This window comes from Ranitomeya variabilis, chromosome 1 (genome assembly GCF_051348905.1).
Source record: "Ranitomeya variabilis isolate aRanVar5 chromosome 1, aRanVar5.hap1, whole genome shotgun sequence".
Lineage (NCBI taxonomy): Eukaryota > Metazoa > Chordata > Amphibia > Anura > Dendrobatidae > Ranitomeya > Ranitomeya variabilis.
Genome location: NC_135232.1, coordinates 447,051,704 through 447,061,461, shown reverse-complemented (window position 1 = coordinate 447,061,461; position 9,758 = coordinate 447,051,704). Strand labels below are relative to the sequence as shown.

Here is a 9,758-nt window from a genome sequence, read left to right as displayed (position 1 = left end):
GCAGCCTCAAAGAAGCAGGGAATTCCTGCTTCTGCAGCAGAGCCAAGCCAAGCTTGGCTATGGCAAGTTGTGGTCCAGCATCTGAAGCCAAGGACTCCCCTGGAGGGGAGAGAAAATGCTGCCCCCGGACCCACGGGCAGTGAAGTGGGCATAGGACTATGTAGGTGCCCCGCCGAAATGACTTTAAGCATCCAGATTCCTGCATATGTGCATCCCCATACAGGACAGAAGCCCCCGTCTGGGGCATGAATGTGTCCCCGCTTGGACAGAAGGGACTGTCAGGCACGGAGACTGGGTGAGTGCTCAGCCAAAGGGAATATAAGCGTTCAGATACCGGCCACTAAAGCATCTCTACTGCTACTGCTGCTGACACTGCAGTGACTGATAATAGGGACAGAGCAGGAACTTTTATTGAATTTACTGCAACTACTTTTCCTACCCTTTTCTTCCTTGCTTGTTCACAAATAAATAAAAGTTATCCCTGTTGGATCATAACTGTGACCGAGGAGAAGAGGTAAATCCCCTGAGGTTGCATCTGTCCTGTTTATTTCATGTACAAGGTCCAGGGGTGTATGCTGACTGTGGCTTAGTTGACTCGGCTGGGACTACCACCATGGGCCACCTTGTTACAGAGGCATCATTAAAAGGGAGCACAATGGGAGATCCGTAACATTATAGGGAAATATAGGGGTATTATTAAAATTATAAGAAAGCGTTGTTGGCTGTTATATGGTGGTATGGGTACTTTATTATTATGAGAAAGCACAGAGAAGATTATTATTTTAAGGCAGCATAGAGGACAGTATTTCTTTATGGTGCTGTACAGTATAACTGTAAGGAGGCATGGGAAGCATTATTACTATGATACAGTACAGTGGGAAAAATTTTACTACGTAGGGCCACAGAGGCGGCTCTCATATTGTTGAGCATAAAAAGAAAGTAGTATTATAGTACACGGTACAGAGGGGCATTCTTATCATGTGAGGCACTGGTTATAGAACTATGTTTTTTTGTAAAAGAGGGGGGTGCAAATAAAGTCATGAGCCAAAGACATTTGTGTGATACATTTTGCAGGGACTAGTGGAATGGATGGAAGAAGTTGATCATCGCATTCTTGGGCATGGAGAAAAAAGAAAAACTGACTTACTACGTTCATCGACAACGTTAGTGGTGAGTATCTGTATAGTATACCCATATATGCGCGCATCTTATATTACTATTATATGGTGACTGTATGCTAATATCAGTCCCGTTGGTTATGATTAGTGTTTAGTATTGTCAGTCACTTCTGTATATGCTGGTAATATGTAGTTATGGGCTGGCGATATTATTTGCCTAATATGCTGCAATACTGATTCTAATATTGGTCTTGGTACAGTCATGTTTGTTGCTTATCTGAGTAAATTGTCAGCAAGCACTGCAGCTTGCTGAATCCTAAAGGTATGAAATTTACACTGTTAGGAATCGGCTGTGCTTGCTGTTTCCAAAAGTTATCACATAATCGTATGTATGTGAAGTGCAAGCTTGCAGTCAAGTGCCCACTAGAATAGAATATTGAGCAAAGCGGCTGAAACTCTAGTTAGCATACTTGTGATCATCTATCAAATCCTGGAACTGGCAAACAGAGCAGAATCCTAACTGTTTTAAGCACATACTGAGGGACACTGCGGCATTCCTGCTGTCCCCTGACTGCCGGGCCTCTACATGGCTACCCCCGGTCTCCCACGGGGTGACGGCGCTGCTGATTGGAGGCCGTGCCGCCGGGGGGCGTGGCGTCTTTTGAAAGTAGGCGGGCGCGCCTTCTGGATCCCTCACTCGAACCCGGACCTGGTTGGGGCTGCCGGTAGCATGGACCCGCTCCAGGAGGCGGTGAGAGAAAAAATTAGCAGGGAGGGCAGCGAATGGCTGGCGGCTTTACTGGCCGGGAGCGGCTCCCTCCCTGCATCGGTCCGGGCGATGCCGTTGGGCGGGCGGCGATCTGGCAGAGCCTCCCGACCGCCGGCTCGCCTGAGCCCGCCAATTCATTCAAAGAGGAGCGCGCGCAGTTCAAGCGCGCGCGCTTCCTCACACGTGGGCAGCAGACAGAGCGTTCCAGCAGCAACGGTCGTGCAGGCACAGAAGGGGGCTGTTCCGAAACCCACCGGCGCTGCTCTCTCGGCGGGTACCACCTCTTGGGGAAGGGGGCTACAGCAACAGCCGCTGGGCAATATAGCTGGGTCAGGGCCGATACCTGTTGCTGGCATGGGGGGAGTTCAGGGGTCATCTGCGTCGTCGCAGGAGGCTGAGGGAATAGGAGAGTCACATGAAATGATTTCCCCGACTCCACAAGCAATGGGGGACAGTAGTAATAATGCAGCGAGGGGGTGGGAGGCTTTAATAGCGGCCCAACAGCAGATACGTTCAGCCTCAGTATTCGGGCAGCAAACTGTAGCGGGTCACACGGGGGTTAGAGTGGAATCCCCTTTCCCGTCATGCCCTTTGATTTTTACCGCACCTCCTTCACAAATTCCTGGGGGGCAAGTTGTTCCATCACAATTGTCAGTAGGAGAACATCAGCAGTCGTATCGCTGGTGGCAACCGATGTTGGACCTCCCGCACAGGGTGCTGGCACCCCGGGTCTGGTTAGCGGTCAGAGCGCGGGTAACCACTCCGCGCGCAGCCTATCCTCTTCATCGTCTTCCGGACATTATCGCCGACGCCGTAAAAGACGTAGGGAGCATTACGGTAGTAGGGGGCATTCCCATAGGTCCAGATCCAGCCGTCGCAGCAGGCGGTCTAGGGCATCAAGGTGGCGCTCTCCATCATCGTCGGATAGCTCATCCAGCTGGTCTCGTCGCCACATTTCATCACGACACAGGTCCACATCCCGAGTGGAATGGCGAAGTGCTACCACCCACGTAACTCAAGAGCAGAGCCGTTCGGAGTCCAACATGCAATCCGGTGAGTACCCCTTTACCAGGGCTTGGGGCGGTGACAGGGTTAATAGTATAAATTTACCAGACGCGGCAGTTCCGCTTAGCACACGCGGCGGCAAGATTTTTGTGAACCCCAGGCTGCTACAACTGGTCGCACCTCCCAAACCCCCCCCCTCCCCGCCCGGACATTTACAAAGACGGACTTTTTTGCGGTGTTCCCCTTTAGGTTCACACTTGGACGTTAGCGTGAAGGAACAAATTTGGGCTAATAAGTTCATCGACATTTGGTCCCTCGTATCCACCGAGCAACACTCGGTGGATAAGGAGAGACGTGTGGGTGAAAAGTTATACGACAGGAAGCCTAAAGTAGCCAAAACAATCAACAATTGGTTGCAGGCTTTCGCAGTTTTAGGCTGCGTGATGGGCGAGAAACATCCAGAGCGATGTTCCGAGTTGTTCATTTATTTGGACAGCATATACAGCTCATACAAGTCCCACGGCAGGTCTGCATGGTGGAAGTACGACGAAGATTTCCGCCGTCGGCTAGCCGTCAATCCACAGTTAGGGTGGGGGGTGAAGGCCACCGATTCCTGGTTACGTTTGATGATGGCTCAAAAAACCTTACAGCCCTTTCCCGGTCCATCCGCCGGCACTGCCGCCAATGCAGGGTCGACGGTCATACGAAGACCCGGCACATGTTGGTTGTTCAACGAGGGCCACTGCAAATTTTACAGGTTATGCAAATACAAACACGAGTGTTCCGCCTGCGGGGGTACCCATACGGCAGCGAAATGCACCCGACCCTCTCAAAAACCGAGCATTAGCAAGACACCCTCCGGGGGTGAACCACATGACGCTGGTGAGCGTAAAAAACATGGAACCATGGTTGGGCAGGTACCCCAATAAGCCGGCTGCGGCTCAGCTCCGTTTCGGCTTTTCCTTCGGTTTTTTTCATGCCTTTCGTTTTTTCGGACAAACCCCAGTCGGCCCCTAATCTAAAATCTGCAAGAGACTACCCCGTTATTCTGTACGAGAAATTGAACAAGGAAATTCTAGTAGGTCGTTTCCGGGGTCCTTTCAATGCCCCTCTCTTCCATAATTTGCGAGTTTCCCCATTGGGTATAGTTCCCAAAAAAGAACAGGGAAAATACCGGCTTATTCACCATTTGTCCTACCCAAAAGGCAGGTCAGTGAATGATGGCATTCCGAGCGACGACACCGCAGTGACGTACATACCTTTCGACAGAGCCGGTATTACGACACATGCCTCCCAATGGGATGTTCAATTTCCTGCCATTATTTTGAAATGTTCAGCACAATCCTGGAATGGGTCGCCCGAAAGGTCACGCGTTTGCCATCAATTACGCACTACCTTGATGATTTTTTGCTAGTGGGTCCGGCAAATTTGGAATCGTGTTCACAGGCCTTGGCACAATTTAAGGAGATTATGTCTCTTTTCGGCGTACCCCTGTCCCCGGAAAAAACGATCGGTCCTGTTTCGGTAATTACTTTCCTCGGGATTGAAATCGATTCGGTGTCCATGGAATTCAGGTTACCTCAGGACAAGATCGAGAAGCTGTTGAATTTAATCGCGGGTTGCTTATCGGTTGGTAAGGTGTCCCTAGTCCAAATGCAATCCCTTCTCGGCTGCTTGAATTTCGCGTGCAAGATAATGCCGATGGGCAGAATCTTTTCCAGAAGGTTGATACTTGCAACGCGAGGCGTGACGCAACCTCACCATAGGATCAGGATCACTGCCAACTACGAAGTGATCTGATCGTATGGCAGCGTTTTCTTCTTATTTACAATGGGAAAACATGTTTCCAAGAGGAGGACTGCGATAGCGTCAACCTGGACCTTATTTTCGAATCATCGGGCCCTGATGGCTTCAGCGTTCGTTTCGGTAACCAAAAGTGCGCCGGCGTATGGCCAGAATCATGGTTCGGCAGAGCATGCGTTTGGGATCCGACTTTAACAGAGTTGTTTCCACTGGCTGTGGCTATGGAACTATGGGGGCAGTGTTTTTGCAACAGGCGCATCCGTTTACAACTCAAATCGGACAGCTCCTCGCATGCCATAAATTACCTTTCATCCTCCTCACTACCCGTCATAAAGACTATCAGTTTTATCGTGTTGAGATGTTTGGAGTTCAATGTGTGGTTAAAGGCGGTTTTGGATAACAGTGATGTCAACTTAACTGATGTTACGAATTCTGATTCACAGGAACGGTATGGTCAGTTGCAGAGGGAACAAACGCGAATCCTGGGATGCCCTCCTTCGGTTTGGGATGTCCTGGAGAATTAGTTCCATTAATACGGTCATCCATTGCTCCGTCTACCTGGAGAGCATACGGTAAGGCGTGGGATGAGTGGTGTATGGTAGCAGCGGATAAACCGGTAGGTTCGTCAGATTCCGTGAGGGTACAGGTCACGTTGGAGTTTCTGGCTCAATTGCAGGCTAACGGGGTGTCGGGTACGGTGGCTCGTAACCGCATTTCGGGCGTGGCGTTTCACTTCAAATTGCGCGGTTGGGCTGATACAACTAAGCATTTTTTGATCGGCCAAGTACTGAAAGGTTGGCATCGGATGAGCTCACAGAACGACCTCAGGAGGCCCATTTTTTTCCCGCTCTTGGTTAACCTAATCAGGGTTTCGGGAACCCTTTGTGATTCTGTTTACGAGGCCAAGTTGATCTCAGCGGCTTTCAGCCTGGCTTTTTTCGGGGCCATGCAGGTCAGCGAGATTCTTCCTTCGTCCCGCCGCAGGTCAGGTGGTCTGCAGCTGGACGACATAGTGATTTGCAACAATGGTTTAAGGGTTAGAGTCCGCAGATCAAAAAACGATCAGGAAGGCAGGGGTACCTAGTTCCCGCTGTTTGCCATAAAAGGTACAACCTGCCCTTTGGCTTTAATCAACAGTTACATGCAAGTCAGGAGCACCGGGGTTCAATTTTTCGTACATGAGAATGGCTCTTCCTTATTTTCGGATCAGTTTTTGGCGGTCCTAAGGCGTACGTTATCATTTCTAGGCCTTCCCGTGTCGGAGTTTGACACGCATTCTTTTAGGATCGGAGCGGTTACGGAAGCCTCCAGGGCTGGTCTTTTTGAATCAGATATTCAAAGAGTGGGTAGATGGAAGTCCCGTTGTTTCACTAGGTATATCAGGCCCGAATTAGTTTTGTAAGAACATACCATTAGGGGCATGCCGTTTAAAATTCCCCATTAAATGTCACCTGCTTAACCCAGCAGGAAGTACAGCGGCGTCTAAAAATAACTAAAATTGACAAATCTCTGGGCCCGGATGGGATACACCCCCCGAGTACTGCAGGAACTAAGTACAGTCATTGATAGACCATTATTTTTAATCTTTAAAGACTCCATAATAACAGGGTCTGTACCACAGGACTGGCGTATAGCAAATGTGGTGCCAATATTCAAAAAAGGGGCAAAAACTGAACTCGGTAATTATAGGCCAGTAAGCTTAACCTCTACTGTGGGTAAAATCCTGGAGGGCATTCTAAGGGATACTATACTGGAGTATCTGAAGAGGAATAACCTTATGACCCAGTATCAGCACGGGTTTACTAGGGACCGTTCATGTCAGACTAATTTGATCAGCTTCTATGAAGAGGTAAGTTCCGGACTGGACCAAGGGAACCCAGTGGACGTAGTGTATATGGACTTTTCCAAAGCTTTTGATACGGTGCCACACAAAAGGTTGTTACATAAAATGAGAGTAATGGGGATAGGGGAAAATATGTTTAAGTGGGTTGAGAGCTGGCTCAGGGATAGGAAACAAAGGGTGGTTATTAATGGAGCACACTCGGACTGGGTTGCGGTTAGCAGTGGGGTACCACAGGGGTCAGTATTGGGCCCTCTTCTTTTTAACATATTTATTAATGACCTTGTAGGGGGCATTCAGAGTAGAATTTCAATATTTGCAGATGACACTAAACTCTGCAGGGTAATCAATACAGGGGAGGACAATTTTATATTACAGGATGATTTATGTAAACTAGAAGCTTGGGCTGATAAATGGCAAATGAGCTTTAATGGGGATAAATGTAAGGTCATGCACTTGGGTAGAAGTAATAAGATGTATAACTATGTGATTAATTCTAAAACTCTGGGCAAAACCGTCAATGAAAAAGACCTGGGTATATGGGTGGATGACAAACTCATATTCAGTGGCCAGTGTCAGGCAGCTGCTACAAAGGCAAATAAAATAATGGGATGTATTAAAAGAGGCATAGATGCTCATGAGGAGAACATAATTTTACCTCTATACAAGTCACTAGTTCGACCACACTTAGAATACTGTGCACAGTTCTGGTCTCCGGTGTATAAGAAAGACACAGCTAAACTGGAGCGGGTGCAGAGAAGAGCGACCAAGGTTATTAGAGGACTGGGGGGTCTGCAATACCAAGATAGGTTATTACACTTGGGGCTATTTAGTTTGGAAAAACGAAGACTAAGGGGTGATCTTATTTTAATGTATAAATATGAGGGGACAGTACAAGACTTTTCTGATGATCTTTTTAATCATAGACCTGAAACAGGGACAAGGGGGCATCCTCTACGTCTGGAGGAAAGAAGGTTTAAGCATAATAACAGACGCGGATTCTTTACTGTAAGAGCAGTGAGACTATGGAACTCTCTGCCGTATGATGTTGTAATGAGTGATTCATTAATTAAATTTAAGAGGGGACTGGATACCTTTCTGGAAAAGTATAATGTTACAGGGTATATACATTAGATTCCTTGATAAGGCGTTGATCCAGGGAACTAGTCTGATTGCCGTATGTGGAGTCGGGAAGGAATTTTTTTCCCCATGGTGGAGTTACTCTTTGCCACATGGGGTTTTTTGCCTTCCTCTGGATCAACATGTTAGGGCATGTTAGGTTAGGCTATGGGTTGAACTAGATGGACTTACAGTCTTCCTTCAACCTTAATAACTATGTAACTATGTACATAGTTACTGATTTTCTGTTTTCCCGTGCCATATTTCGTCCGTTCTTAACAGTTTTTGTTGTTTTCAGATGGTGCACGGCCCAGCATCTGGCTGGTGGGTCATTTGTACATATATTGGGCGGCCCGGCGTGCTGAATTGTGCCCTGGAGGGCGATCGCTCGGCTTCACTGGTGTGGATGTCATCTGGCGTGGTTCGAGGGGTCTGACCTGGTCTCAAGTCCTTCCGGAGATCGTTCGGATCGCGAAAGTCGCATCTTCCCCGACAGTGGTGGTTATCCATGCAGGAGGGACCTTGCTTCTTTTCCTCTCGCTGAACTGTTGACCCTGATGAGAGCTGATTTGGACAAATTTCCTGGTTTCTTTCCAGAGATGCATTTGGTTTGGTCGGAGTTGATTCCTAGATTGGTTTGGAGGGGCACCAGGGAGCTGAGCGCCATGGAAAGATGTAGACGCACGTTAAACCAACGGATTTCTCGCTTCATCAGGTTTAAGAATGGTGTTGTGGTGAGGCACCACAGATTCGAAGGGGATAATTCGGGTTTTCTCCTACCAGATGGGGTTCATCTTAATGACGCGGGTCTGGATATTTTTCTGGATAGTCTTCGGGAAGGGGTGGTTCAGGCGCTCCATTCTTTGGGGGGGTCGTAGCTTGAGTCATGGGCTACTCCGTGGCGGAATGGGTGGAGATTCTGGTGGTGAAGATACCTGCACCGGGAGACCGGAAGGCAGACAATCTCCCTACACCCGATTGATTGGCAAATTTTTGCCGGTTTTAAGCTGCGACCATAATTTTAAGCCAAAAGATAAAGATGGAAGTTATATGAATAAGTTGTTCATAAAATAAACAAGTCATATTTAAATAGTCATGTGTGGCGTCACTTTGTGGGAGTAGAGTTTTTCTGGGTCGCGGCAGTCTGAGGGACACTGCGGCATTCCCGCTGTCCCCTGACTGCCGGGCCTCTACATGGCTACCCCCAGTCTCCCACGGGGTGACGGCGCTGCTGATTGGAGGCCGTGCCGCCGGGGGGCGTGGCCTTATTTGAAAGTAGGCGGGCGCGCCTTCCGGATCCCTCACTCGAACCCGGACCTGGTTCCCGCCCTCCCTCCCTTGTGTTTTGGTTGGTTTGCCTTTTTCCAGTCACAGCTGTGGAATGGGTGGAGATTCTGGTGGTGAAGATACCTGCATCGGGAGACCGGAAGGCAGACAATCTCCCTACACCCGATTGGTTGGCAAATTTTTGCCGGTTTTAAGCTGCGACCATAATTTTAAGCCAAAAGATAAAGATGGAAGTTATATGAATAAGTTGTTCATAAAATAAACAAGTCATATTTAAATAGTCATGTGTGGCGTCACTTTGTGGGAGTAGAGTTTTTTTGGGTCGCGGCAGTCTTAACGCAGCAATAGATATACATCCAACTGCGAGAAGTGATTTAATAAATCTGTTGAATAAGTGATATATATCTGCTGGGTGGATGAATGGTAGACCTTTCAGAAACTTTGTTAAAACCAAAAGAAAGCACCGAACATATGATCAAGGAAGAAGATTTTGGACAATTGATGTAAAGATAAAATACCTTTATTGACAAGAGTGGTATAGGGTAGCACCGCATACAAAGAGGTGCCCACACATAACGATGAAAGGAAACATAATTATACACAATAAAAACATGTACTTAAAAAACGAACCACTGAGTAATTAATCGAAAAGTACATGTGGACATGAATGTATACCATAAAACAATAAATCAAATGTGTCCGTAGCCTGAAAGAAGATTACTGTGTCCCACAATGGCAATGTGAGAGACAAAGACTGTAATCAAAAAGCTTATAAATGATGTCAGATTATAGATTACAGGAAGCGGATGGGCACGTA

At 47.8% G+C, this 9,758-nt stretch overlaps 1 long non-coding RNA gene across 1 annotated transcript; it reads left to right on the top strand.

The window, feature by feature from the left end:
- Positions 1 to 1,073: 1,073 nt before the first annotated feature.
- On the top strand, positions 1,074 to 8,876 carry LOC143772217 (uncharacterized). Its single transcript, XR_013215104.1, has 3 exons — positions 1,074 to 1,170; positions 5,139 to 5,267; positions 7,953 to 8,876. It is a non-coding gene; the product is annotated as an uncharacterized LOC143772217 (long non-coding RNA).
- The last annotated feature ends 882 nt before the right edge of the window (positions 8,877 to 9,758 follow it).